This window comes from Oryctolagus cuniculus, chromosome 11, assembly GCF_964237555.1.
Source record: "Oryctolagus cuniculus chromosome 11, mOryCun1.1, whole genome shotgun sequence".
Classification (NCBI taxonomy): Eukaryota; Metazoa; Chordata; class Mammalia; order Lagomorpha; family Leporidae; genus Oryctolagus; species Oryctolagus cuniculus.
In genome coordinates, this window is record NC_091442.1 from 108595529 (window position 1) to 108622579 (window position 27051).

Sequence of the window (27051 nt, forward strand, 5' to 3'; positions counted from 1 at the left end):
GCTGGAGAACCAATGGTGCAGTTCCAGTGTGAATCCAAAGACCCAAGAATCAGAAGAGATGACGGGGAAGCTCCAGTCCGAGTCTGAGCCCAAGACAGGAGCAGCCTGACATCTCAGCTTAAAAACAGACAAAGAAAGCAATTCTCCCTTATGCCATCTTTTTGTTCCAGTCTGAGTCCAAGTCTAAAGGTAGGAAAAGATCCGTGTCTCAGTCCCAACACATTCACGCAGAGAAAGAATGAATTCTCTTTTGATCAGCCTTCTTGGTCTATGCAGGTCTTCAGTAAGCTGGGAAGGGGAATCTGCTTCAATCCATCTTCCACTCCAAACTTTAATCTCTCCCAGAAACATCCTCTCTGACACACACAGAATAATGGCTAGCCAAATATCTGCACACCTTGTGGTTGACACACAAAATGAGCCATCACAAGTCAACTTGGGACCCAAATGCATCTCCTGATATCTGACTTTATAGTCCCCAAAGACAGTAACAAATTCACGGTGCCACATCATACAGCTATCTTGCACAGAATCAAAAACACAAGGTAATGTCCTTGAGTGGTATTTATTTTACCTCTGATATTCCATAACTTAAGCACTATATATATCCTTTATCCTTAAGCACTATGACAATAAGTCGATACAGCTTATGTAACAGGATCCAGTAATAAAGAACGAGGAAAACAAAGATATTTGCTTAATATTTAAAGGTACTCCAAGAACTTTGCAGAAAATGGAATAAAAGATAACCTTATTTTGGTGCAAAATAATTTTAATCTCATTGTGTAAATTTTTTCATAATATATATTTCCATTCTCTCTCTCTCTCTCTCACACACACACACACACACACACACTCACAATGAAATAAAGGAATGCTTATGACAATGACAGACCTCAAGTCTGCAAGTGGTCACCCGGTCACAGCTGGTATTCATAAGCACCTTCGTCCACCTTCCATTCTGTGTTTTGATTCTTTTCAGGCGCCGTCTCAGCTTGTCTTGGTTCTTTACCTGGTAGAGTGACACAAACCTTCATTCCAAAAGGGCGTGGACCATCAGCAGTCCTGCTGGGATCGGGTTCTTAGGATTTTGCCATTGATCTTAATCACATCCTGCTTGATTGATTGATTGAGTGCTACAGCATGGCGGCACTCAGCATGCCTGGGGGACCATGTATGCTCCAGATGCTGTCTTCCTCGCCTCCACGGAGAAGCGTCAGCCCCATCTCCTGCGGGGAGTCACGAGCAGTCGCCCCGCCAGCACAGTGACTTTCTTCTTTGCCTGTCGACTCTGAGGCCTGAGGCGTCAGAAGTGGCCAGGGCATCGTAACTTTCAGCTCCGAGGACCCGTTGCTGTACCTTCTGATGGATGCATTCCTCCCTTTGGATCTAAGACCTCCAGGCCAGCAGAGCACAAGGTCAAGGGAATAGGAAGCGGAGGTTTTGCGAGTGGATCACTAACGGCAATAGTGACAGATGCCGCTCCCATTTCCACCCATTGATTCCAGGCCTCATGGATCCCGGCTATGAGACAAAGAGTATTGTATGTGGGACACTGATTCAGAGCCCGTGCAGCCTCTGGTGAGCCCAGCCCCAGGCCTGCAAGGTACTGCAATCTAGCTAACACGGTAACCGAGTCTTCCAAAGCTCATTCCACTGCCCTGTCAAGACAGCTGCACAGGATGACGGGTAACATGAGAGCAGCGAATGCCATGAGTATGGGCCTATTGCCGCTTTCTTTTGCTGTGAAGTGAGCCCCTTGATTACAACCAATGCAGTGTGGAATACTGGGCTGGCAGACGGGACATTTTTTAAATCCACAGATGGTAGTTTTGGCAGAAGCTCTGAGCACAGGGATGGCAGAGCTGTACCCAGATTGTCTCTTACAGTAGGAACAAACACTGGCCCTTCTGGGATGAACCACCTGCCTCCAGGGAGCTGGCTGATCCCCTGGGGGTGGGGATGAGGGCAGATCAGAAGTCATTGCTGGTTCCTATGGCTGACAGCCCAACACTCAGCACTGGCCAGAGCCAGGGTGGCCTTAGTGAGTACCAGGCCATGCTGCTGAGGCCATGTATAACCCCCCTCTCTGCCACCATGGTCACCTAAGCCCACTGGGCAATGATGGAGGTAGCTGGGGAAAGAGGCCGACCGGCATCCCCAGAATGGGTCTCCTTATCTACTCACTTACCATAATTCTCCTGCTTTTGATGAGCATCACATGGGGCACAAATATCCTCACGCTGTCACTCACTCAGAGGTCTGCCCACATAGCTCCTCCCCAAATTTTCCCGTCACTAGTTTTCCAGGTATGTTCCTTCAAAGTCCCTGATGATCCAGCCAAACTTTGGCCCTAGCCCACGACAATGCATCTGGCCGTTTCTTCCTCCAAATAAAGTGAACAACGGGTCAGCATTTGAGGTTCTGCCCACTGAGAGGATTTAGAGGATTTCCCCTTCTCTGAGCTCCTTCAAGAAAGCCCTGAACAGGGGCTGGCCACGTCCAGGTAGCGCCTGAGTATCACGTAGACTCGTCTGGAAGGCCTGAGTCACCTCTTCTGTAGTCCCCGTGAGGTCACAGGTGCAGGTTGAGAGCCGGAAGGTGGATTCCTGGGCCACTTCTTCATATCACTGACTTGTGCCTTCAGGACTTGCTTAGACCCCATCACATGGGCACCGGTTCCATCTGATGATGAGCATTGCCGTGCATACTCAGTTTTAGGGCTTGGTGGGGCAGAGAACACCGAGGTCGTGACGGCCAGTAGAGGCCACACGGCAACTTAGCAGCCTATGATTAAGTATTTGGTCTCTACTAAGGCCCAACAGCAGATCAAGAGCCATTTCTCAAAAGGAGAGTAGTTATTAGGGCCAGCATCAGATGTAGCAGGTAGAGCTGCCACCTGCAACTCTGGTATCCACAGGGGTGCCGTTTGTATCCTGGGCGCTCCACTCCTGATCCAGCTCTCTGCTAATGGCCTAGGAAAGCAGTGGAAGATGGTCCAATTGCTTGGGCCCCTGCCACCCACATGGGAAACCAGAATGAAGCTCTTGGCTCCTGGCTTCAGCATGGCCCAGTCTTAGATGCTATGGTGATTTGGGAAGCGAACCAGCAGGTGGAAGATTCTCTCTCTCTCTCTTGCTTGCTCGCTCACTCTCTCACTCGCTCTCTCTCTCTCGTTCTCTATCTCTGTCTCTCCCACTCTATATATAACTCTGACTTCCAAAATAAATGGCTAAATCTTAAAACAAAGCAAAACAAAACAAAACACAGACTAATCACCTGTAATAATGGCAGGGCCTTGTTCCCAAATTCTGAAGGCCCTCACCAGGACCCACCCATAGGGGCCTGTGTAAGTGCCATACAGCATCCCTGTCTGCCACAGACACGTGAACTGGCTATGCTGGATTCTGTGGCCCTGGTGGCAGGGTCGCTGGTACAGCACCTGGATCTGCTGCTGAGCCCGATCCTGCTCCGCCTCTCACTCAAAGCCAGCAGCTTCTCAGGTCTCCCAGTAAATGGGCTGGAATGACACAGAGGAGGAAGACGTTGCCTCCTAAACCTAAGGAGGTTCACCATGAGCTGGACCCAACCCCCGACAGCTCTCCCTCATCTCTTCCGGCTCCCTGTCCACGCTGCTGGAGCCACGCCATCTCCTTGTCCTTCCCAGACAGCTCAGCTCTGCTGCAGACTCTAGGCCTTGGCCGTCTCTGTTCCTGCTGCCTGGAATGTTCTTTCCTCCAATACACAATGGGTCACCAACGCCTCTCCAGTTCTCACCTGAGCGTCATCCTCGCCTGTGGCCTGCAAGGCACAGTCTGATACCTGCAACCCCAACTTGTCTTTTACTTCCAAGTGGCCACTCAGCTTTCATTCTTCTCCCTAACACCTTTCACATTCTAACGATCACATGGCCTACTTACTGGGCTCACGGACTATGTCTCTGGGAACTCGGGCTTCAGCAAGTCAGGATTCTCCTCTGTTCCATTCAGTTTGGAGTGCTCAGTGCACAATACCTGTGCATTGTCCACTGGTCCATTAAGCACTTGATAAATATTCCTTAAAGGAATACACACAAGACTCAAGCCCAGGGTGAGGACCCAGGGTATGAATTGAAAGCCCTAACGCGCTTAGAAGCTAAGCAGGTCAATTGGAAGAAAATTGGAAGTGAGCTGTGTCAGAGAGTCTGTGCCCACTGAACGGTCAGATCCAGCTGACGGCTGCTGAGAGAGGAACCAGATCTTCACTTTTTTTTTTTATAAGAGAAACCACAATATTTTCACGTAAAATCTCAGCATTTGGTTATTAATGACCAGGCCTCTCTGACCTAATAGGTCCATGCCAATAGCCTGTCCCTACAGAGCTGATGGCCAAAGCCAGAAGTTCTTCTAGACTTGGCCATTCTGCCCAAGCAGAGGACTTCAGCATAACATATGAGCCTATGGGGCTGACGCAGTGGCGTAGTGGGTAAAGCCACCGTCTGCAGTGCCGACTTCCCATATGGGCGCCGGTTCAAGTCCCGGCTGCTCCACCTTCCAATTCAGCTCTCTGCTATGGCCTGGGAAAGCAGTAGAAGATGGCCCAAGTCCTTGGGCCCCTGCACCCACGTGGGAGACCTGGAAGAAGCTCCTGGCTCCTGGCTTCGGATCAGGTGCCGCTCCAGCCATTGCAGCCAATTGGGGAGTGAACTAGCAGATGGAAGATCGATCTCTCTCTCTTTCTCTCTCTCTGTAACTCTGACTTTCAAATAAATAAATAAATCTTAAAAACAAAAACATATGAGCCCAAGGAAGCCCCGCAAGGTCCCCCAAGAGCAGCAGGAGTGTAGGACACTCTTCTCCAGGCTGCGCGTGACCTGTATTCCATGAGCACCCTGTCAGGCAGGCACAGAAACCTGACCCAACCTTCTCCCAAACTCTTCACTTGGCGTCTGGAAGCCGATGACCACCTTGGACTCACTAAGCCTTTAGTTGATCTCTGATCCTTTGGATGAGGGCAGGCAGGGAAGAAGCCTCAGAGGGGGACACAGAACTTCCTGCGAGTGAGGAGCTGAACAATTCAGTGGAAGAACACAGAAGATTTGGCCCCACTCGTGCCCTGAGCAGAAGTCACGTCATTTATGCATAAGCACTGTTGGGCAACATATACTATCGGCTAAAAGTACTGATTTCTGTAAAAGCGAGATAATAATCCTACTTACCTCCTAGCATGGTGACAGCAAGCAAATAAATGAATACATTTAAAGTACCTGACAATTGGGAAGTGCTTAATTAGTGTTGAGCATTATAATCATTACTAGTGTAATTATATTCAAACAGCTTTCATAACAGAACCCATCATCTCTTAATCTTCCATCTTGATGCGTTTAACCTTATCCTCATAAACACACAAAAATACAGTTGTCACTATCCCTTACAATAATAGATGAAAAGAATCCTCAACAAATACTAACAATTCGAACCCAAAGCTGTTGTTAAAAAGTGTAATATATCTATCAGTCAAGGGAGATTTACCCTAGAAATGTAAAGTTGGTTCAATTATTGAAAATCAGGGTGGGCATTTGGAGCAGCCCTTAAGTCACTTCTTCGCATGCCCACATCCTAGATTGGAGTCTCAGCTCCTCTGCTTCCAATTCCTGGTAAATGGGTAAATGCACACCCTGGGAGGCAGCAGGTGATGGCTCAAGTCCTTGAGTCCCTGCTAAACACATGGGAGACACGCACTGAGTTCTGGGCTCCTGGCTTTTGCCTGGCCCAGCCCTCAACATTGTGGGCATATGGAGAGTGAAACAGAAGACACAGGACAACTGTCTGCCTTTCTGTCTGTCTGTCTCTTTCAAATTAAAGAAAGTGAAAATCAATAAATAAGCTTTGAAAATCAGTCAATTTAATTCATTGCACTAAAAGACTGAAGACAGGGCCTACATAATTATCTCAGATTCAGAAAAAAGCATTCACAAATTCAACATTCCCATCTTTTTGATAATAGTCTTTCTAACAGGGGTGAGGAGATACCTCCTGGTTTTGATTTGCATTTCCCCAGTGGCTAGTGATATCGAGCCCTTTTCCATATATTTGCTGACCATTTGTATTTCCTCTTTTGAGAACTGTCTATTCAGGCCTGTTCTCCATTCATTCACACAAAACTCCCAGTAAACTAGGGGTAGAAGGCAAGGAGCATCCTTAACCTGGTAAACAGCATCTACAAAAAACCAACAGCTAACATATTTAATGGGGAAAGATTAATGATTTTCCCCCTGTAAGACTGGGAGAAAGATACAGAGCTCAATGTCTTCTCTTTACTGTCCTTGTCATCACACTGGAAGTGTAGCCAGTGCAATACAGAGAGGAAAAAAAAAAAAAAAACATGAAGCATACATGCAAAATAAAATCATTTCTACTCACAGAAGATGTGATTATTCATACAGGAAATCCCAAGGGATCTGCAAAAAATGCAACCAAAATGAGAAGTGAGTTTAGTAAGGTTGCAGGATACAGTCAGTACTTTTCAAAATCAATGATATATCGGAATACCGGCAGTGATCAAATAGAAATTAAACAGCAACTGCTTGGGCCCCTGCAGCCAATGTGCAAGACACAGCTGGAGTTCCTGACTCCTGGCTTTGCCTGGCTGAGCTCTAGATGACCCAGTGGATGGAAGAGATTTCTCTCTCTGTGTGTCTGTCTGTCTCGCTCTCTCTCTCTCTCATACACCTTTCAAATAAATGCATACATATTTTTCTAAAAAGAAAGAACTCTAAAGCTGTGCTTTCTGCTGCCTCTGCCTCATCTTTCCCCAGAATCGCTGTGAAGGAAGAAAGCCATTCAGGCTGAGTGAGGGTGAAGCCAACCTGGCTCACCCAAAATGGGAAGCAGAAGGAAAGGCCTGTGGTTTTCTGGTCCAGCGAACATTTGTGCTTCTCATGGGGATTCGGCGCATGTGGGAGAGCTGGAGTCACTAGAACTCAGAGATGAAATGAAATGGAAGCTCGACGCAAACCATGAACTCGTTCCAGCAAGTGCATTTGGGAGGGACACAAAGATTAAGAACAAACAAAAAGGTGTCAGGAACAAGGAGATCTGCACTGGACACTATTTCAAATATTGAATTTAAGCTCCACTATGCCGTCTCCTCCCCTCAAAGGTGGGATAATACATAAGGAAAAATAGAAACAAGAGTGCTGTACGTGCTGACAGTGGTGTGGCAGTAATGCTAGAAGGGAATAGATGAGGTGGGGCTGCGAGTCTGCTCGGAGCTTCAGGGTGTCTAGAGCTATGTTTCTAACGGCAGGATTTGTCTAAGTGCACACATGGATACCGACATGTGCACACATTCCTTCACACACACACACACACGTCCATCCTGACCCCTGCTCCCCTCCCACATTTCTTCCATTCATAGCCTGGAGCAGTGGGGAACAAAGGGTGAAGAATGGCTGACAGCTATTCGTTTATTCATTCATTGAGCCAGCATCCATTAAGCACCAACTTGGCCTTGGCCGTGCCAAGTGCTCCCTGGGTGCTAGAGAGACGCAGATGACCACATCCGCTTGCAAAGAACTCTGCACATAGCAGGAAGAACCAACAAAACCGTCAGCGATCACATCACTGAGAGAACAAGGCTAAACTAGTGGTGAGCACAAGTACTCCAGGAGCTTGGGGGCAGGGAACGTAACAACCTGCATGGTCACATGAGGAGGACTTCAGCCAATTCTTGATGGACAGGAGTCAGTTAACCTGCAGTAGACTCGCCCACAAGTAGGGGAGCATATAAATTCAAGAAAGTCAAGGCAGAACCTGTGCAGAACCCCTTCCTGTCCGCAACCTCCATTCATAACTGTATTAATTCACACCCTCTCATAATTGTGTAGACCACACCACACACAACTGACCAAGCTCATAAGCATAACACCAAGAGCAGGTTTTGGAGTAGCAAACACTTAAGGAGAGAAACCACATTATGCAATACTAATGCTCCCTACCCCACAGGTGCCTGTGGCTGGAAGATTAAGGGCCTGGGCTTTGGAGTTACATCAGTCTAAGTTCAAATCCTACCTCTGCCACTTTGTAGCTTTGAAACTTTTGTGAGTTATTTTTGCTTTATGGGTCTCAGTTACCTCGTCTGTAAAATGGGGGAAATGGGAGCCCTGTGAAGAGACAGCGAAGTATACAGACACAGATACTGTGGGAATTCTATATTAACATTCACCAAATGTTAACTGAGACCATTTATGAAACATTCCCTTGCTATCTGGTGTTACAATGGTAGAGGGAAAGTCCTCTTTTTTCCCCTCAAGGTGTCTTCCTTAGCCCTGCCACGAAAGAGTTGGGGAATCCAGGCTCTATCCGCTTTCTTGAATCGTAGTAGGAAACTACCAAACCATACTGCAACCACTGAATGATCATGGCACCCTGCTGCTGCCTTCATTACCCTCTGACAAAGTCCACACAGAAGTCAGCCTGGCTCTCCCAGGGGAATGCCAGAGTCAGCCGTGGGCCCACTATGGTGAAAGAGCATTGGTCCGAGCCCTGATCTGTCACAAAGGGTTAGGGATGTCACCCAGGGTCACCTGCCCTCTGGGCTTCAGTATCCTCCTCTATAAACTAGGAAGCTGATCCAGGTGGAGTCTACAAGCTCCGTGCCATTCTTCAAGTCCTGCTGGGGAGAGGCAGACACTGACCAGCCATTTGCTTCGCCTTAAGGAGCTCAACGTCTGAGGGGTCAAACCAGAAACAAATCCATCAAGATTAAGCCATGGCACAAAACAAGATGTGCCTGTGTGCAAAGGAGACAGGGCTTGGGAGTGCGCACATCACCACTGGGTTGAGAGACCACCACTCTGAGACGGGGTGGTCTAGAAGAGCTCACAGCAAGAGGCTGACCCAGGAGCCTGTCTTAAACGGTAGAGGCTCTGAGATCAGGGCAGGAGGGCACTGGGCAAATGCCAACCTTCGCCCACTTATGCTCCTCTTCTGAGACAGTACAAGAGCCCACACTGTCCCTCAGTCTTCTGGACAACTGGCAGATTCTTTTTTTTTTTCTTTTTGACAGGCAGAGTGGAGAGTGGAGAGTGGAGAGTGGAGAGTGAGAGTGAGAGAGAGAGAGAGACCAAGAGAAAGGTCTTCCTTTGCCGTTGGTTCACCCTCCAATGGCCGCCACAGCTGGTGCGCTGCAGCCTGCGCACCACGTTGATCCGATGGCAGGAGCCAGGTGCTTATCCTGGTCTCCCATGGGGTGCAGGGCCCAAGCACTTGGGCCATCCTCCACTGCATTCCCTGGTCACAGCAGAGAGCTGGCCTGGAAGAGGGGCAACCGGGACAGAATCCGGTGCCCCGACCGGGACTAGAACCCGGTGTGCCGGCGCCACTAGGTGGAGGATTAGCCTATTGAGCCACGGCACTGGCCAACTGGCAGATTTTAAGGAAGGGACTGACTTCCATAACTCAGACCTCTTCCTCCGTGAAGCCTTCCCTGGCTCCTCCTTTATACTCCCATGGCCCACATGCCCACAACTTGCATGATGTGTAGGGTTGTATTTGAAGACAGACGCCATTTCTTTCTTCCTTTACTTTCCTTTTTAAAGGATTTTATTTCTTTATCTGAAAGGTAGAGAGGCAGAGATCTTCCACCTACTGGTTCACTTCTCAAATGGCCACAGCAGCCAGATCTGAGCTAGGCTGAAGCCAGGAGCCAGGAACTCCCACCCCAGTCTCTCACATGGGTGGCAGGGGCCCAAGTACTTGAGCCATCCTCTGCTGCCTTCCCAGGAACATCTGCAGGAAGCTGAACCAGAAGCAGAACTAGGACTTGAACCAGCACTTGGTATGGGATGCCAGCATTGTAAGTAGCAGCTGCACTCGCTCTGCCACACCACCAGCCCTGCAAGGAACTATTCCTTACTCATCTGTTTGTCCCCAGAATCTAGTTACGTGGTAAGGTGTCATCACACTGCGATGGGGAGAGAGAAAAAGAAAATACGATAGAGTATTACATTTTCCTTTGTCCCTGCAAATCCTCCCCTACCAAGAAAATTCTAACTCTGATTATTTACCATCTCCATTTTCTTTGCTCTGAGACATTTTAAATCTTTTAGTTTAGTTCCTGGAAGTTATTACATAGGCCAGGATAATTGGTGGTGCAAGAATATAAGAAATGGGAGTAAATGAATGTTTTCATTAGAGAAAGAGCTAGTAGGAGACAAGAAAAGCAGAGGTCCCAGAGAGGAGGAGGAGGATGACAGAGCCAAGAGCCACATGGGTTGGGTTTTTGCAAAAGTTTTGGTAGAAAGCTGAGAACAATTGTTAAAGAAAAAAAGGGTGTCTGGGGGGAATTGTGAAGTTTGGGAGATATTGAAAAATGATAGAAATGGCAAATGAGGATTTCAAGAAATATTGCTGAGACTTGTGAATTGGATCTCCTATTATATTCTTCAAAAGGTTCCAGTAGAAATCGAAGTAGATTTTAAGAACTGTTGGTTGGTAAACTGCTCCGTTGGTTGTGATGCCGTGGGACCCCAGCTCGCCTCTGCTATGGGTTGAACAGGACTTGGCATCCCAAATGCATGCAGATGTTTGAACTCCAAAGTCTTATGTTAACAGTTAGTAGATGAATGTTAATGGTTGGAGGTTTAGGGTGGAGGATCTAATCATGGCTGTGAGGGGGTGGAGCCAGTGGGAGGTCTTTGGGGACTTGTCCTTGGAAGGTAGTGCTCCCGAGAGGGTGGGTTATTTGAGAGGCTTTGGCCCAGCTTCTCTCTGCTTCCTGGCTCGCTGTGTGATCGTCCCTCCACTGGATGCCAGACTAATGGGACCATCAAATCTTGGTCTTTGAACCTCCAACTGCAATCTGAAAGAGACGTTTTCCTTCCCAAGAACTTTCCCTCCGCTATTGTAGTTAAAGGAATGAAGAGCTGACTAATACAACCTGTTGAGACAATCTTACATAAAGGAGCACTGTTCAGGAACTCTGGGGTACAGTGGGCTTCCGTTCACCCACAAGGCTCCAACTGTCTGCCAGGCACCGTTTAAGAACTTGGACTCTGCAGCTAAATTTACTGAGTTCCAGTGTCCTACTGGCTGAGTGATTCAGGCGAGTTACTTAACCTCTCTGAACCTCTATTTCATTATTTATTAAAGGGATAATTATGATATCTGATAGGGTTCACATGCAGATTATTTAAGTTATTATATAAAAAGCTCTTAAGACAAGTCTTGATATACAGCAATCACTCAGTATACATTCATTTTTTATGGTGTGTGGTTGTCAGGATTATTCTAGTACAGTGTACATGAACACAGGACCCTACACATTTCTTGAGATTCTTGCTCACCAATCAAGCCACAACTTTGTTCCCTGTGCCAGTATTGGCCATCCTTCCAGGCCTACCTCAAACTTCATTTCTGTCTAAATGCCTTAGCCATGTTTCCTAAAGCACCCGTTGAGATCTGATCCTTTGTAGCAGGTCTTTTTCATCTTGCTTTTCCAGCGAGATTAAAATGTTTAAGAGCTCAGGGCCAGCGCTGTGGCATAGCAGGTAAAGCCACTACCTACAGTGGCGGCATCCCATAAGGGTGCTGGTTAGAGTCTGGCTGCTCTATTTTTGATCCAGCTCTCTACTATGGCCTGGGAAAGCAGTAGAAGATGGCTCAGGCACTTGGGCCCCTGCACCTGCGTGGGAGACCCAGAAGCAGCTCCTGGCTCCTGGCTTTGGGTCAGCCCAGCTCTGGCTGTTGAGGCCACTTGGGGAGTGAACCAGCAGATGGAAGACCCCTCTTTCTCTCTCTCTGCTTCTGCCTCTCTGTAACTCTGCCTTTCAAATAAATAAATCTTTTTCAAAAAATAAAATGCTTAAGAGCTCAAAAATCATCCCCTCCAGTGGCTCCTCTCACCAGCCGCAAGCAGCCCAGCCGAGATGCACTGATCCTGGAATGTAGTCGGGTTGAGCAGCGTGCACACAAGTTGGCAGAATCACTTTGAAGACATGTAGCTTTCGTGTTAATGTGCTTCTCATTGATGTTCGGTTCATCCTCATCTATCTCATTGCGAAACGCAAGAAATGATGAGGCTGTCACCCAGAATGTTCTAAAATGCAACTGCAATGAGTATTGTGTGCCTACAACTGTAACTACACTTCAGCCAAAGTCTCTTTAACTTCATAGATAATAAGCGGACTGTTCACTGTCTTTAAAAAACATAGACAGTGTGCTATATTAGAAATATCATAGGGGCTGGTGCTGTGGCACAGAGGGTTAACACCTGGCCTGAAGTGCTGGCATCCCATATGGGCACCAGTTCGAGACCCGGCTGCTCTGCTTCTGATCCAGCTCTCTGCTATGGCCTGGGAAAGTAGTGAAGGATGGCCCAAGTCCTTGGGCCCCTGCACCCACGTGGGAGACTGGAGGAAGCTCCTGGCTCCTGGCTTCAGACCAGCGCAGCTCCAGCTGTTGCGGCCAACTGGGGAGTGAACCATCAGATGGAGGATCTCTCTCTCTTCCTCTCTGTCTCTGCCTCTCCTCTCTCTGTGTGTAACTCTGACTTTCAAATAAATAAATAAATCTTTAAAAAAAAAAAAAAAAGAAAGAAAGAAATATCACAGAGGGGCCGGCGCTGTGGCGCAGTTGGTTAACGCCATGGTCTGCAGTGCCGGAATCCCATATGGGCACCGGTTCGAGGCCTGGCTGCTCCACTTCCGATCCAGCTCTCTGCTATGCTCTGGGAAAGCAGTAGAAGATGGCCCAACTCTTTGGGCCCCTGCACCCACATGGGAGACCAGGAGGAGGCTCCAGGCTCTTGGCTCCTGGCTTCGGATTGGCGTAGCTCCGGCTGTTGTGGCCAGTTGGGGAGTGAACCATTGGACGGAAGGCCTCTCTCTTTCTCTCTCTGCAACTCTTTCAAATAAATAAATAAATCTTTTTAAAAAAAATATCATAGAGCTAGGAGGTAGAAAATGTGTCCTTGGGTTCTCTCCCCAAACGTCCCATCTGTGATGATGGACAGATCACTTGGCATCTCTGAGCCTTTTTTTTTTTTTTTAAAGCTTTCTTCCCAAGTGATTTTTTTTTTTTCTGACAGGCAGAGTTAGACAGTGAGAGAGAGAGAGAGAAAGGTCTTCCTTTTTCCATGGGTTCACCCCCCAAATGGCTGCTACAGCCGGCACGCTGTGCCAATCTGAAGCCAGGAGCCAGGTGCTTCCTCCTGGTCTCCCATACGGGTGCAGGGCCCAAGCACTTGGGCCACAGCAGAGAGCTGGACTGGAAGAGGAGCAACCGGGACAGAATCTGGCACCCCAACCGGGAATAGAACCCGGGGTGCCGGCGCCACAGGCAGAGGATTAGCCAAGTGAGCTGCGGCGATGGCCATGAGCCTTATTTTTCTTACCGGTAAAATGGGACCAGTGAAAATCTTGCCACATAGTCTTGCTAATCAGACTAAAAAGAATGGGAAATTTCTTTGAAATGGTAAATATACCAATTTCTATTATCAAACTTAAGAATCTGCTTAGAGAGTTTGCCTCACAGAAGGAGACACAGGCCATTGATGCTCCAACCTGTGTTCAGCCTAATTAACATGCACCCAGAGAGACTCCAAGACTCGAAGATTGAGGATGGAGGACTTGGGGGAGGCTGGTAGGAGAGGAACAGTTGGTAACAAACAAAAAAAAAAAAAAAAAAAAAAAAGAAGAAGAAGAAGAAAGAAAGAAAAAAATCGAATCATTTGCTAATACCAAGGGCCTCAGATGAAGAACACACAGGAAACAGTGAAGTGTAGTGGCCTGGGAGTAGCTGGGGGACCTGAACCAAGGCAGCTGCCAACCCGGCTTTCAGCTCTGCAGCTCAGCAGGGCCAGCTCAGGCCTGGGGTGCCGGGAAATAAAAGCTGCAGGGTCCTGCATGGAGACCTTGCTCACAGCCAAACATCAACTCGTCCATCCCAAGCATTCAGAATGCAGCCTACCGCTTAGGGCCTTCGTTTTCTGTTTTTCATTAGTCAGTCTTCTGTTCACCCTTCTGAGCAGTAGAGAAATCTCTTGCGATCCTTTCAAAATCCAACTCCCCCACATGTACCCACATTAGTGAAAACAAAAGAAAGTCTGTGGGTCTGGCTCACTGCCCTGGCCACGTAGTCAAACAGGCCCAGAAGGGCTTCGCTTTTCTTTTTTAAGCAAATGTTTGTTAAGTGACTGCTATTCACTCAACAAACATGTCACAAGTACCTCTGGCCCCATACTTGGGTTAGTGACACAAAAATTAATAAAAGTGTAGTAGGCTAAGCCTCCACCTACAGTGCCAGCATCCCATATGGGTGCCAGTTTGAGTTCTGGCTGCTCCTCTTCCTATCTAGCTCTCTGCTATGGCCTGGGAAAGCACTGGAAGATGGCCCAAGTGCTTGGGCCCCTGTACCTGCTCCTGGCTTCAGATCAGCCCAGCTCTGGCCATTGCGGCCATTTGGGGAATGAACCAGTGGATGGAAGACCACTCTGTGTCTCTCCCTAACTCTGTCTCTTAAATAAATGAATAAATCTTTTTAAAAAATGAATAAAGCCTAGTCCAGGAACTTGAAAAGCTCAGTAGCAGAGGTCAGAGATCAACATCGGTTAACATACTTGGTAAGAAATGCTTCTGGCTGGGCTGTGTTTTGGCACAGCAGGCTAAGCCACTAACACTAGCATCCCATATGCCGGCATCCAATTTGGGTGCCAGTCTGAGTCTCAGCTGCTCCGCTTCCAATTCAGCTTCCTGCTAACGTGCCTGGGAAAACAGCAGAGGATGGCCCAAGTGCTTAGGTCTCTGCCACTCACATGAAAGGCCCAGACGGAGCTCTGAGTTCCTGGCTTCTGCCTGCTCTAGTCCCTGTGTGGCCACTTGGGGAGTGAACCAACAGATGGAAGATCTCTCTCTCTCTCTCTCTGTCCCTCCCCTTCCCTCTTTCCCTCTGTCTCCCTCTCTATTTCTCTGCCTTAAATAAACAAATCAATCTTAAAAGAAAGACGAAGAGAAGAAGGCAGGAAGAGAAGAAAGAAAAATGGAATGGAATGGAATGGGAGTGGAGTGGTGTGGCGTGGCGTGGCGTCTGGCCACAGGAGTCATGGGGATGGGTGCTCGGTTATCCTGGAGGAAGAAGACAATTCTTTGGGGAGAGGCAGGGAAAATCTCCTCTTACAGTGGCTTCTGAGCGTGAACAACTTGGAAATGCATTCCTTCACGTGATTGTTGCCTTACACATATGTTGGGAGTACCAGGCATTGTCCTCAACCCCGTCGCAACGTAACTCACACAACGCTCTGTGACGGAGGCCCTTGGAGCCCCTATTTTGCAGACAATCTGGCCCCAGAAGCTGTGCTCTTGACCTTGATGCCACGCCATCTGTGCCATGCCAAAGCTACAATCCCTTTCACCTGTGTCTGTCTGTCTGTCTCTCTCTTTCTCTCTCTCACCTGAGCACTGTAGAGTAGGACCAAGTTCTTTGGAACTTCCTGTCTTCAGGGCCCAGAACCACATCTGATACAAGGGAAGTCTGGAGAAGATGGACTTTGACCCGCTCCTCTGAGCCCCTGCAGCCAGATGCTAAGCTCGCTCCCCTCCAGGACACAAATTAGAAGAACTTCTAGCCACCCAAGTACTCAAAACACAGAGAGCAGAGCAGGAGCTGAGATGGACTGGGCCAGGGAAAGGCGCAAACACAAGCCATTTACTTTACAAAGCCTCGCCTGCAGATTTTCAGAGCCTGAGGATGAGGACGGAGCTGGAATCTGAGCCCCAATCCTTGGTGACCCCATGCACATGCTGCAGACCTGCCCTCGGGTGCACTTTTGTGGCTCTGAGGGCAGGATTTGGGCTTTAGATAATAACGGCATAGATTTGCTTAGTAAACACCAGGCCAGCGTAGGATAATTACACGTTCTTACAGAGATGGGGCTCAGTAATTACCTTCAGTGGCCCCAAAGTATTATTTAACACATATTCTGGTTTATAAGACAGAAATAATGATGAATTCGCTTGGTAATTACACAGCACTTACCCACTACATATCCTGCCAGTAGCTAATACTTAGCCTGTCGCTAAGGGGCTAGCCATTGCTTTGGTAAATAAGCAGTTCTTACTATTGGTCTTTAGGTACAAAAAAGCATTATTAAAACACCATTAGTGACATTTCTCCAAGGGGTAAATACACAAGTCTGGGGGAGAAGCCAGCTTTTCTTGAGCTAAATGTTTTGGTTCTTTCTTCCCGACACGGGCGACAGAAGGGAAACAGTTCTAACCTGAGTGCTCGCTAACTCTGAGCTTCTCCTTCATGAACTAGCAGGTGACAGGAGATCTGCCCTGGCTTAGGGAACAGGAGATGAGTCGCTGCTGTTTTCAACCCAAAGACGGCTCTTGAACACACCCTAATGGTTGTGCTCCATGTAGGAGGAGCTCCAGGTCTGGCGCCACCACTCTGTGGTGGGCTGGGTCAGCACGCTGAGTGCCAGGGCAAACCATAACCTTTGGATGGGTCCTGGTGGCAAAAATCTTTGTGGCTATTCCTAGGGTGGAGCTTGGGAGCTGCATGGCAAGCTTGGGATGCTAGGAGTAGGGGTACCCAGATTGGTAGGTGGTTTGGGGTACACTTAGAGAGAGGACAGACACACATCAGATACTGACCCAGGTTGAGACACAAGCCCAGAACCACCTCTTTGTCCTGGACAAGGGGCCTTTGGAAAACTGCCGAACGTTTACTCTGGAAGGCAGTAATTTAAGGGACCACGGCCCAGCTCTAAGTGCCCTTGGCTCAGACACTTGCATCAAAGGAATCAATTCCTTGTAATCAATAGGGGGCTTAAAGAGGGTGGTCAGCCACTCTGGCTGGTGGGCCGGACAGGGAGTGGGTTCTCCAGTGCAAACAGAACCCTTATTACCATTCCATCCGAGCCAACCCATCCCATTTCTAGAGGGAGTGATTCAACACCAAATATGCACCAAATCCCCACTTCCAAGGCAAATGGCCAGCTCTGGTGGCTTGTGTTTTGTTTTGCTTGTGCTGCAATGAACTCCAAGACTCTGACTTTGGTTTGCGATGTTACTTCAAGGACCCTGAAAGCCAGCAGGGAAAAGCTCAGGGTTAAAGTTAAAAGACCGGGGTTCAAATCCTAACCTTGCTCCTTTCTGGCTGCGTGATCATTGTAGGCCACCACTCTCAAACTTCAGTTGCCTCAGTGGCAAAGCAATCTGAAAAGACTAAAGATTCCATGAAGCCAGAAATCCTTTATCCTGAAGTACCTGCACCCAGCCCAATGCCTAGCACTTTCTAAATCTATGATCAATATTTTTCATTGAATAAGACAGGGGAAGCACATCACACCATGTAATTTCATGCAACCACCTATTTGTACCAAGTGAAAACAGAGAGAAGGGAAGAGTAACAATTTACACAGTGCAGAAGATTCTGCCTGATAATCAACTCAATACATTGGCGTTCCAGAATGATGCGAACATCAGACATGGAACACTTCTTCTGTGCCTTCCTGTGGTGAGAATTTTGCTTTGCTGAATGTATCAAGGGCTGTTCTTCAATATTTTACTGTCAAATAGTCAAATTTACACTCACCAACGAAGATACAACGTGCTGCTATATGCATCCCACATAATTCACAAGTACTACTGCATTTGGTTATAATTCCCAAAGTTCTGATTGATTGTAACCCATGTTTGCCCTACACTTCACCTTGAGAAGCTCACCCTGCAGCACCTGGGTTATCTCTCAGGGTCAGTGGAATGTGAGGACTGTGAACTAGAAGCACCAGACAAAAATAGCTCTTATCCTGCTCCGTGCTCTCTTGGTACAGCGACTTAGCTTGGTCAAGGTCAGAGAGACTTGATTACAATCCAGACCTCTTGTCTCTCAGCTTGAGTGCTGGCATCTACATCACACTGGACCCCACAAAAACTTCTTGAGTAGCGATCTGTAGCTCAGCAAAGCACTATGTACATAGTATGGTGCCCAAGAAACATAAGGCATAGAGCACTGCCCAGCCAGACTGCAAGGATTACACTGCTCCAACAAGCCCTTCACTGTCCCCAGAGCAGGGAAAATCCTGGCCTTCTACTTGAAGTTGGAGATAGCTATGAGGGAGTATGAGTTGGAGGAACACTCATCACACAAGAACCATTTCTTCCATGCCCTAAATGGCCCATGAATCGTTCAAACTATAATTCCCAATTCTAATGAGGAAAGGATAAACAGTTTGATTTCTACTTCTCATATCCCACCCACATCCCACTCCTATCCTAACTGCTCAGGAAGGTATAGGCAGTACATACAATCTCGTGTTCAACAAGCAAGTGTTACAGTGCCAAGAGGGAAATGCAGACTGGGATCACCAGAAGAGCTTCCATGAAAAGATCAGAATTTCAGAAAGGCCCAAGAACGAACTTGACCTAGAGAAGCTATGGATTGTGTCTGTGGATTTTCACCTGACCCACTTCCATTGAACTTGATTCTCATTGAGTCATTTCTTTCCTTAGAGTTGCTAACCTGGTATCTGGGAGCTTCCACGGCCAACTCATGCAGTGCCTGCCTGAAACTAGAGCCATGGGGGAAGGAAACACAGTCTAGACATGGAAAAATAAACTAAGCCCTGTGAAAATTATTTACACCCCTGGATCCAGCTGTACCTGACCCTGAGCCAAATGGTCTAGATTTGAAGTTACATTACTCAATAACTGTAGTGCTCTTTGTTGTTTTTGTTTTGCTGTTTTTGCTTAAAGCCAGTTGAAATTGGGCTTTGCTCATTTGCAATGGAAAGGCACCTAGTAAAGTATGTAGTTGTAAATAAAAGGGGTGCAGGGGATGGCAAGAACAAGCATGGGGAATGGCAAGAGCCAAGGCCCAGGGTCTTTGATCTCTCAGGCATATACATGAAGAGTGACCACAGAGAGACAGAGAGGAGCTCATTATGAAAACACCAAGGGAGGGAGAGAGGGAGGGACCTGGACTTGTACCTGAACTTCTGAGAATCGACACCCAGAGCTGAATGCAAGAACATGCATGCCCAGACACAAAGGCATCTCACGAACTGGCTGGTCCAGTGGCTGCTCTCCTCACTCAGGGAAACCCCTACCACGTGCCAGATGCTGAGCATCTGTGGTTAGCGCTGCTCCTCTAAAGAATAGCAGAGATTCTTCTCCGGGCGAGCCACACATGTTCCTTAGCTGTGGTCAGGAGAACCATGCTCTGCAGACGAGTTTCAGCTGACAGCCTGCTCTGGGGCACGTCGCACAGGGAAGCTGATTCATCTTCTCTGTCTGCTGCCTGTGGGGGCCGCACACCTGTGTCCTGGGCTGACTTCAGAGAGAGGGGAGACAAAAGAGCACACCGGGACCCAGCTGCCTCCACGCATACTGTTCGGTGGGGCTGACAGAAGTGCAGCCATGCCTGCTGGGCAGTCAGCAGTGGGCTTGTTTATGTTCGGCTCCTGGGAACCCACACCGGGGACTCTTCCTCTGAGTTCAGTCCCTGCCGACAGCTTGGGATGGGAAAGACTGACATCTGGACTTGATCTGACCCCCCTATTTCTCCTCCTGCCAGTCGTCCACACAATACATCTTCAATCATTGCACAAGGCACCTTGCTCAAAGACACCCAAGCAGAGATGGAGGCGGAGCCACTTCTGGCCTATGTCTATCTTACAAGTATCCTACTAGATGTGCACAGGGAAAGAACAAATAAATAAAGAGAAGGATAGGATGGGTGTTGGTGACTGATGATGCAGCAGACGACTCGTGGTGAGTGTGAGATGGTGTGCGTGTGAAGCTGTGGCTTCCACAGTGCGTCTGCAGGCCCCTGGCCTCTCGCTACATGGGCATCTGGCCTGAGTATTTTTGTCAAAGTGAGTGAAAACTGGCTCTTGGCACAAGAAATACCAAAATCTAAGTGGCACAATGCTGGAGGCGGATGTCCTGTCCCAGTGTGAGGGTGTCTTCTTGGTGGCTACAGCGACCCAGGGGTCAAATGCTTCCACCGGCAGCACCGCCACATTGAGCAGCCTGGAAGGGCTGAGGGCTGCAGCCACAGGATGAGATCCGCAGGAGCAGAGCTGGAGATCTGTGTACAGGGGGTCAGTCAGGGAGTGCTCTGGGCTTCACACTCAGAGAAGGAGGGAGCAATGAAAGACTGGACAGAGGAGTAGTGGAGCTGCCTTGGAGTTCCAAACGAGGTCTCTGCCAATGCCCGGGAACTCTGGGAGAGGGGAGTTTTCAGAGTTATCTTGAGTGGGGGCAAGGTAGTGATGCTGGTAAACCATCAGTCCTCAAATGCCACCGAGACCCGTGTTCCAGGGGCCGAAGAAGTGAGTCGCTCCTTGATGAAAGGGAACCTGGGAGGTCACCAGAGCGTTGACCACAAGGGGACCAGCGCAGGGGTTGGCACACACGTGGTGTAGGCCTCTCATAATTGCTCATCTCTGTTATTGCAGCACAAAGGCAGCCACTGGCATTGGTAAACAACTGAGCATGACTACATTCCAATAAAACTTTATTTACAAAAGCAGCAGTGGCCCATGGTGTGTTGACGCTGGCCTGGAAGAACCCAGAAGTGTTTGAGCACCAAGCCTAGTGTTGACTTTCACCCTTCCTGTCCATAATCCATCAGTCAGGGCCCAGCACACAGCCCCACTTTAACTGCAAAAGGCTGGGAAATGGAATCTTTCTATGAGTCCCAGAAGAAAATAAATGGAGTTGGAGAACGCAGCCAGACGGCCACTGTGCGATTCTCATACTGAAACCCATGATGTTAATCCATGATACAACCCTGAAATATGGTAGATATTTTTGTAAATCTACTGGGGTACTTTCAAAAGTTTGTGTTTTTTAAAGCTTTTATTTATTGTATTTGAGAGAGTTACAGACAGTGAGAGGGAAAACCAGCGAGAAAGGTCTTCCTTCCGTTGGTTCACTCCCCAAAGGGCCACAACTGCCAGAGCTGTGCCAATCCGAAGCCAGGAGCTTCTTCCTGGTCTCCCACGTGGATGCAGGGGCCCAAGGACTTAGACTATCTTCTACTGCTTTCCCAGGCCATAGCAGAGAGCTGGACTGGAAGAGGAGCAGCTGGGACTAGAACCGGCGCCCATATGGGATGCCGGGGCCACAGGCGGAGGATTAACCTACTGCACCACGGCGCCAGCCCCTCAAAAGTTTTATTGAAAAAATGGAACTAAAAGATAAGTTTATTTCAGTACAAAAGATTTCTGAAATCATACATACAACAGGTTTTCCAAAGGTTCATAGAAACTTTTGGTGCAAATTCTTAAAAAATCCATGATTAGTTCATAATTTCCATTTAATTCAACTTTTCCGTGAACTTTTTGAAGTATACTCATACTACTAAATGAATGATATTCACTTTACTTCAGAGGAAACATGAAATTTTCAAGAGTAGTATTCATTGTGTGTGAATTCTGTACACCATGCCCTGATTTTATTTTTTTATGTTTTTTCCTTTAGCGTTGATTTTTAAAAATTTTTATTCATTTGTTTATTTATTCAAGAGGTAGAGAGATAGAAACAGATCAACAGATAGAGGAAGCTCTCATACAGTGTCTACAATGGCTGGGGCTTGCACAGGGCCAAAACCAGGAGCCAGGAACGCAACCCAAGTTGGCACCCAACTACTTGACCCATCACTGCTGTCTCCCCGGGGTATGCATTGGTAGGAAGATGGAAGAGGGATCAGCACCAGGAATGGAATCCCCGTGTGAACTGTGACTCCCACACCAAGTGAATGGTCAAGAGCCCAAGGGTGAAGGGAGCATGCTGGATCCAGAGCTTCACTCTGCTGCTCACCAGCTCTGAAAAGCCAATGTCACATCCATCCTGACCCTCAGTCTCTCCATCTCTAAATTGGAGTGATGTTGGTGATACTTCATGTGGTTTCCAAAAGGATACAAGCACTACGTCATACACAAAGCATTTGGTGGTTGGCACATACCAGGCACTCAACCAACAGCAAAGACTGTCAGTTTTTTATGAAGAGGAAGAGCACAGAAGACAGGCGATCAAAGTCAGCTGTGGTGACAGTGTGCAAGTCGCTGCATCTCCCTGATCTTGATGAGGTCCTCAGCAAGAATGCAGATCAGCAGGTGGTCTGCCCCCCTTGCCCAGCCTATGCATGAGATGAGTAAGAGTTCCTTAGACTCGTGTAATTAAAAACAAATACAAAATGATAGAAATACTTACCTGACAGGGTTGTTGGGAGGAAAAAGTTCGTGTCCCTGAAAATATGTGGAGGCAGGAGGTTCTAAGGAAACAAACATGAATAAGATATTGTATTACTTATCTACCAGCCAAGAGCTCAGTGCTGTAAGACAACAATGTTATTTTCCACTGTTCTGTGGGCTGGCCAGCTGGCTCCTCTGCTGGTTTCTCCTGGGTTCCCTCACACAGCTGCAGTTACCTGTTGGCTGTGGACTGAGTCCAGCCAGGACAGCTGGGAAGGCAGTGTGCCATGGGACCAAGCCCCAGGGCACATGCACTAACCAAGCCTCTGATTGCATCCAAATTTCTGCTGTCCCATTGGCTGAACCAAGTCACACGGCCAAGTACAGAGTCAGCATGGGCCCAGACCACACAAGGGCACAGATACCTGGAGAAGGAGTCATTTGGGGCCATAAGTATAACAATTTATCACAAACATCTTCTGCATCTGTACGACAGCTGCTGTGAAGTGTCCAGCTGGACCCTGTTGGATTTACCACTCTCTACAGTCCATCTTCCCTGGTATTTCCTAAGGAGGTGGAAGGCCCCCACTCAGAGCATCTCACATCACTGGATCTGACAGCACTGGGTCACTCCTAAACACATTCCATTGGCCAGAATCCAGTCACATGGCCACAGCACAACTGCAAAGGATGCTGGGAAATGTAATCTTACAAATCCCAGGGGTGGGGGGGCTCAGCTGTCACAGAGACTCCTATGCTGATGTCGCTTCTAAGAGTGGCTCCCACTCTGGGAAACTCATGGAGTAATCCTCCTCTGTCCTTTGGCATCACTTGACTGATGGTACAGGGACTAGGGGATCTGCAGAGGTCCATGGAGGCTGGGGTCCAGGCGGTCTGACCAGGCCTGGAGTAAGGTGAGGACAGGAGTGGCAGGCATTGTACCAAGGTCCAAAAGTCCAAGACATGAGCCCTCAAAACGAACACTAGATGGTGATCCCTGCCAAGGCCCAGAAGGCAGAAAGAAAATTGGCCTTGTAGTTTTTCTAGCAAGGTAGCATGCTGTAGGCTGTTCTTTCTCAATACCAAGAGTCAACTGGCACTTGTCTTCTCTCGCTGTTACACAAAGGACAAGGCCTTGGGTGTGACCCCTAGGTCTCCAGAAAGTGCCTCCATGCGCTCTCCAAAGGTATTGCAATGTAAAGCTTTTCCTTTCTCCCATAGTCTTGACTTTTTATGATACCCTTTGTTATTTAGTGTCACTCTAAGAAAAAATTACATTACTAGCATAAATTTTATCATTCAGCTTTATATTGTGCAATGTCCATTTTCAGTGCCAATGTAAGAGCCCATACACTGAATCATCAAAATGGCACAGTTCTCATTTCTTAGCTCTTACACACACGTGTTTCATTCTCACCAGCCCAGTAGACACTCTGCTCAAAACTAGCCTTATTTGAAAAGGAAAGAAAAGGAAATTAACTTTGGATTACCCAGCATCTTTCTTTCCTTCCATACCTTCATGTTCAGCTCAGCGAGGACATGACAAGGTTGCTTGGTTCTTGCTTCTGTCTTGTACTTGGAGCAAGTTCTTATCTGACACCCTTGGAGGTGCCGGTGCCCCCCTCCCCACAGTCCACCTCCAGTCCCTTGGACAGTCATTTACTAAACACGCCTACCTAGGACTTACATGGAGTCTCCCTGAGCTCCTTGCATCACGAGTCTCCAGGAATTTATGCTCAGGGTGCATCACAAATGCTAGTTGTGAATGGGTAGAATGGCAAAGAAGAGCAGATAAGCCCATGAGGTGTATTTAGTCTGCTCATACCTGGGCTCCACTGTCCAATCAGACTTCACTTAAAAAAATATATAAGTTCAAAGACCAAAGAATGAAGAATTCCAAGATAGCAACAGCAGAGCGTTAAACCTAATACAGACTCCTTCAGAGTACAGGGGCCTGCACATGGCCATGAAGCTGAAATATTCACTAGTGATTTTCACGGGCTCCTCCAACTAAACACGTTCCAACCTGATGTCCAGACCTACCCAATAGCACCACCATCAGATATTCTCCTCACTTCTCTTCCCCATCTCAATAGTGGGTCTCCTCTCTACCCTCTTGCTACAGTCACGCCTGGCACTCCTGTGGAAGACCACTGTCCCCCCACTGCCAGCCCCTTCCCTCGACTACATCCAATCCATTGCTGAATCCTATTGATTTACATCCTGAAACACTTCCCCATCTGTCCATTCCTATTTCTCTACTATTTCTTGTCTAAATCACCATCAACTCTTAAGGCAACCATAACAGCCTCTTAATTGGTCTCCCTACATCCATTTTGGCCCCCCATAATCTATTTTATTTATACATATTTTATATCATCTTTTTAAAATGTAAATTGACTCGCTTCACCCCGTGCTACTGAAATGACCTCATTAAGAGTCTACGTGGCACTCTAGATCTTAGCTTGAATGGTACTACCTCAGAAGGGTCTGCTTAGAGCACCCCGGACAAAGTAAGCCTGCTCCACACCTGCCCCACTTCTCTCTCTCAGAACCCGTTTCTTTCCTTTACCAGACTCATCACAACCTGGAGCTCCATTTGTGGGCATCTCTGAGCTAGAATAGAGAGTCATAGAAGATAGACTATTTAGCTTCATTGACTACTCTATGCCAGGTCACTAGCATCGTGCTTACTCACTGATAGACACTCGAATTTTTTAAGGAATGAATAAACAAATTCATGAGACAAAGGAGATAGAAGAGCCTAGGTTAATTCTCAGATCTCTGGTTTAGATGACAGGAGCTCGTGGTAAGCACACAGAAAAGGGAGAAATTCTCAGAGGAAAGCAATTCATTAGGAAAAAGAGAGGGGAGGGAAATTTCTGTGCAAGCTACAAATATATAACGGTGCAACAGTAACAAAAAACCACCCCAGCTAGCATGAACGGAGGTAACAACACCATCAAAACCAGTACACTTTGAGTGAATGGCGCACAATAGACAGTTATGTCTGGCTAATAGGCATGAACCAGGCCAGGACACAGAACTTCTGGTCAGTGCAGGAGTAGATGATGAAGACACAGCGGTGTCAGAAATCCCAACAGCGAGACTGCAGGGGGACTTCAGATCATTTTGGAACTGAGAGTAAGAAAACAGGCAATGCTCTGCCTCTCTCGCTCGCTCCATCTCTCCCTCCCACTCGCTCCATCTCGCCCTCTTCCTCTACCCTTTCCCAGTTCCAAGGCGAAGACTCTAGTATGTTAGACTCTGGTCACGTGCTCCTAGGGCACTCAGCCGGGACCAGGGGACAAAGGATACAGAAGAACCAGACTGTCCTCCCAGCTACGAAGAGATGAACCCAGATCTCCAGCCAGCCACGCCAAGCATTCAGGGTCACAGGTTGCTCAGGGTAAGCCAGCCCCTGCTTCAAAAGCAAAGCAAACCCCCAGCCTTTCAACCACTAGGTCAAGATCCTAGGAGCCAGTAGAACCTGCTGCGCCCTTCCCCACCCACGGAACACTGCAGCACTGGGGCCAGCGCTCAGGCTGCTCCACAAATGCCCAGCCGCCTGTGAGCCACGCCTTGATCATCGCCTGGTGGGAGGTCAGTTTCCTTTTTCCCTAAGATCCAACACTGAATTCTTAGTCCCTCTTTCTTCTTATAGGATCCAGCTGTTGCCTGCAGCTTCCTGCTGGGAAGAGACATCTGAGCGGGGGAGATGTCTCCTGCACTCCCTAGCCGTCACTCAATGCCAGACACGCCCCTTTGGCACTGCATGTGTCCATCCGCGAAATGGGAGAGCCCTCCGGTCAGGCGGTGTGACTGCCCCTCCCCTCTGTAGCCTACAGCACTGAGGTCAGAAGCCGCCCTGCTGCGTGTGGTGGGAGCCTGGGAGGGGCCAGGGAGACGCTCCCACAAGATGCCGACCCAGTGATAGCTTCATTGTACTTGGCCCCTGGCCCACCCACAACTTTCCCGACAATCTCACCACCACCACCGCACCTTAAAACCACCCAGCAAGAAAGGGGCGCACTCTCTCTTTGAGTGAAGCCCTCGGTCCCTCCCTCTGGGGCAGAGCCGCGGGACAGCAGCATCTGATGGTGACTCAGTGTTTAGTCTGTGGCTGTTCACCTGCACTGCGCTCTCAGGAGGGTCTCGCTCCAGCGCCGCACGCCACAGTCTCCCTGGGAATGGGGCACCTTGGAAGGACAGCGGGGCCCAGGGAAGCCAGAGGGAGGGAGGGAGGCCCTGGCGTGTGAGCGGGGCGGGGTCAGCCACAGGATGGGCTGGGATCAGCCGGGATGGCCAGACAGAGGCTCCTGGAGTCTCCAGGAGGTGGTTGGCAATCAGACAAGCGGCTTCTCCAGGGGTTCCCAGGGAGGAGAGTAAACCAAGTGCGGTCTCCTCTGTGCCCGGGGCGTGACTGGTGCTGAGCCCCCGGGGACAGCCAGCGATGGGACCCCCACGACTCAGGCGTTCCGGAAGCGGAAAATGGAACAAGAGAAACAACTGCTCCTTGGCATGAAGGAACAATGAGCCCAGCGTGTGCCTCTCTCCTCCCAACACCACCCCCTCTTCAGATTCTCATTCTTCCCAAGGTTTATCAAAATAAACTGTGAGGCTAGGGCTTAGACGCCAACTGCCAGCCACAGCGGGGGCAGGTGTGACACCAGGAGGGCCTGCCAGCCAGCAGGGCCAGGTCCCAGAAAAAGGCGGGGAAGGGAGCGGGAAGCAGAGAGGCAGAGGTCGAAGGCCTCCAGGGAATGGTCCAAGCTGGACTCACACCTGGGAGGTGTCCCCACCTCCCCAGCCCATCCACGTTGTGCCCGCGGGAGCTGGGCTTTGCTTCTTCCTGGCCCGAGCTCA

The 27051-nt window shown here is 48.6% G+C and overlaps 1 long non-coding RNA gene across 1 annotated transcript; it reads right to left on the reverse strand.

Annotated features, from left to right (window-relative positions):
* Window positions 1–5923: 5923 nt before the first annotated feature.
* Window positions 5924–26608, reverse strand: LOC127491091 (uncharacterized). The gene is made up of 3 exons (XR_007919611.2): window positions 23701–26608; window positions 22205–22265; window positions 5924–6439 (listed from the first exon to the last, which is right to left on the reverse strand). It is a non-coding gene; the product is annotated as an uncharacterized lncRNA (long non-coding RNA).
* Between the last annotated feature and the right edge of the window lie 443 nt (window positions 26609–27051).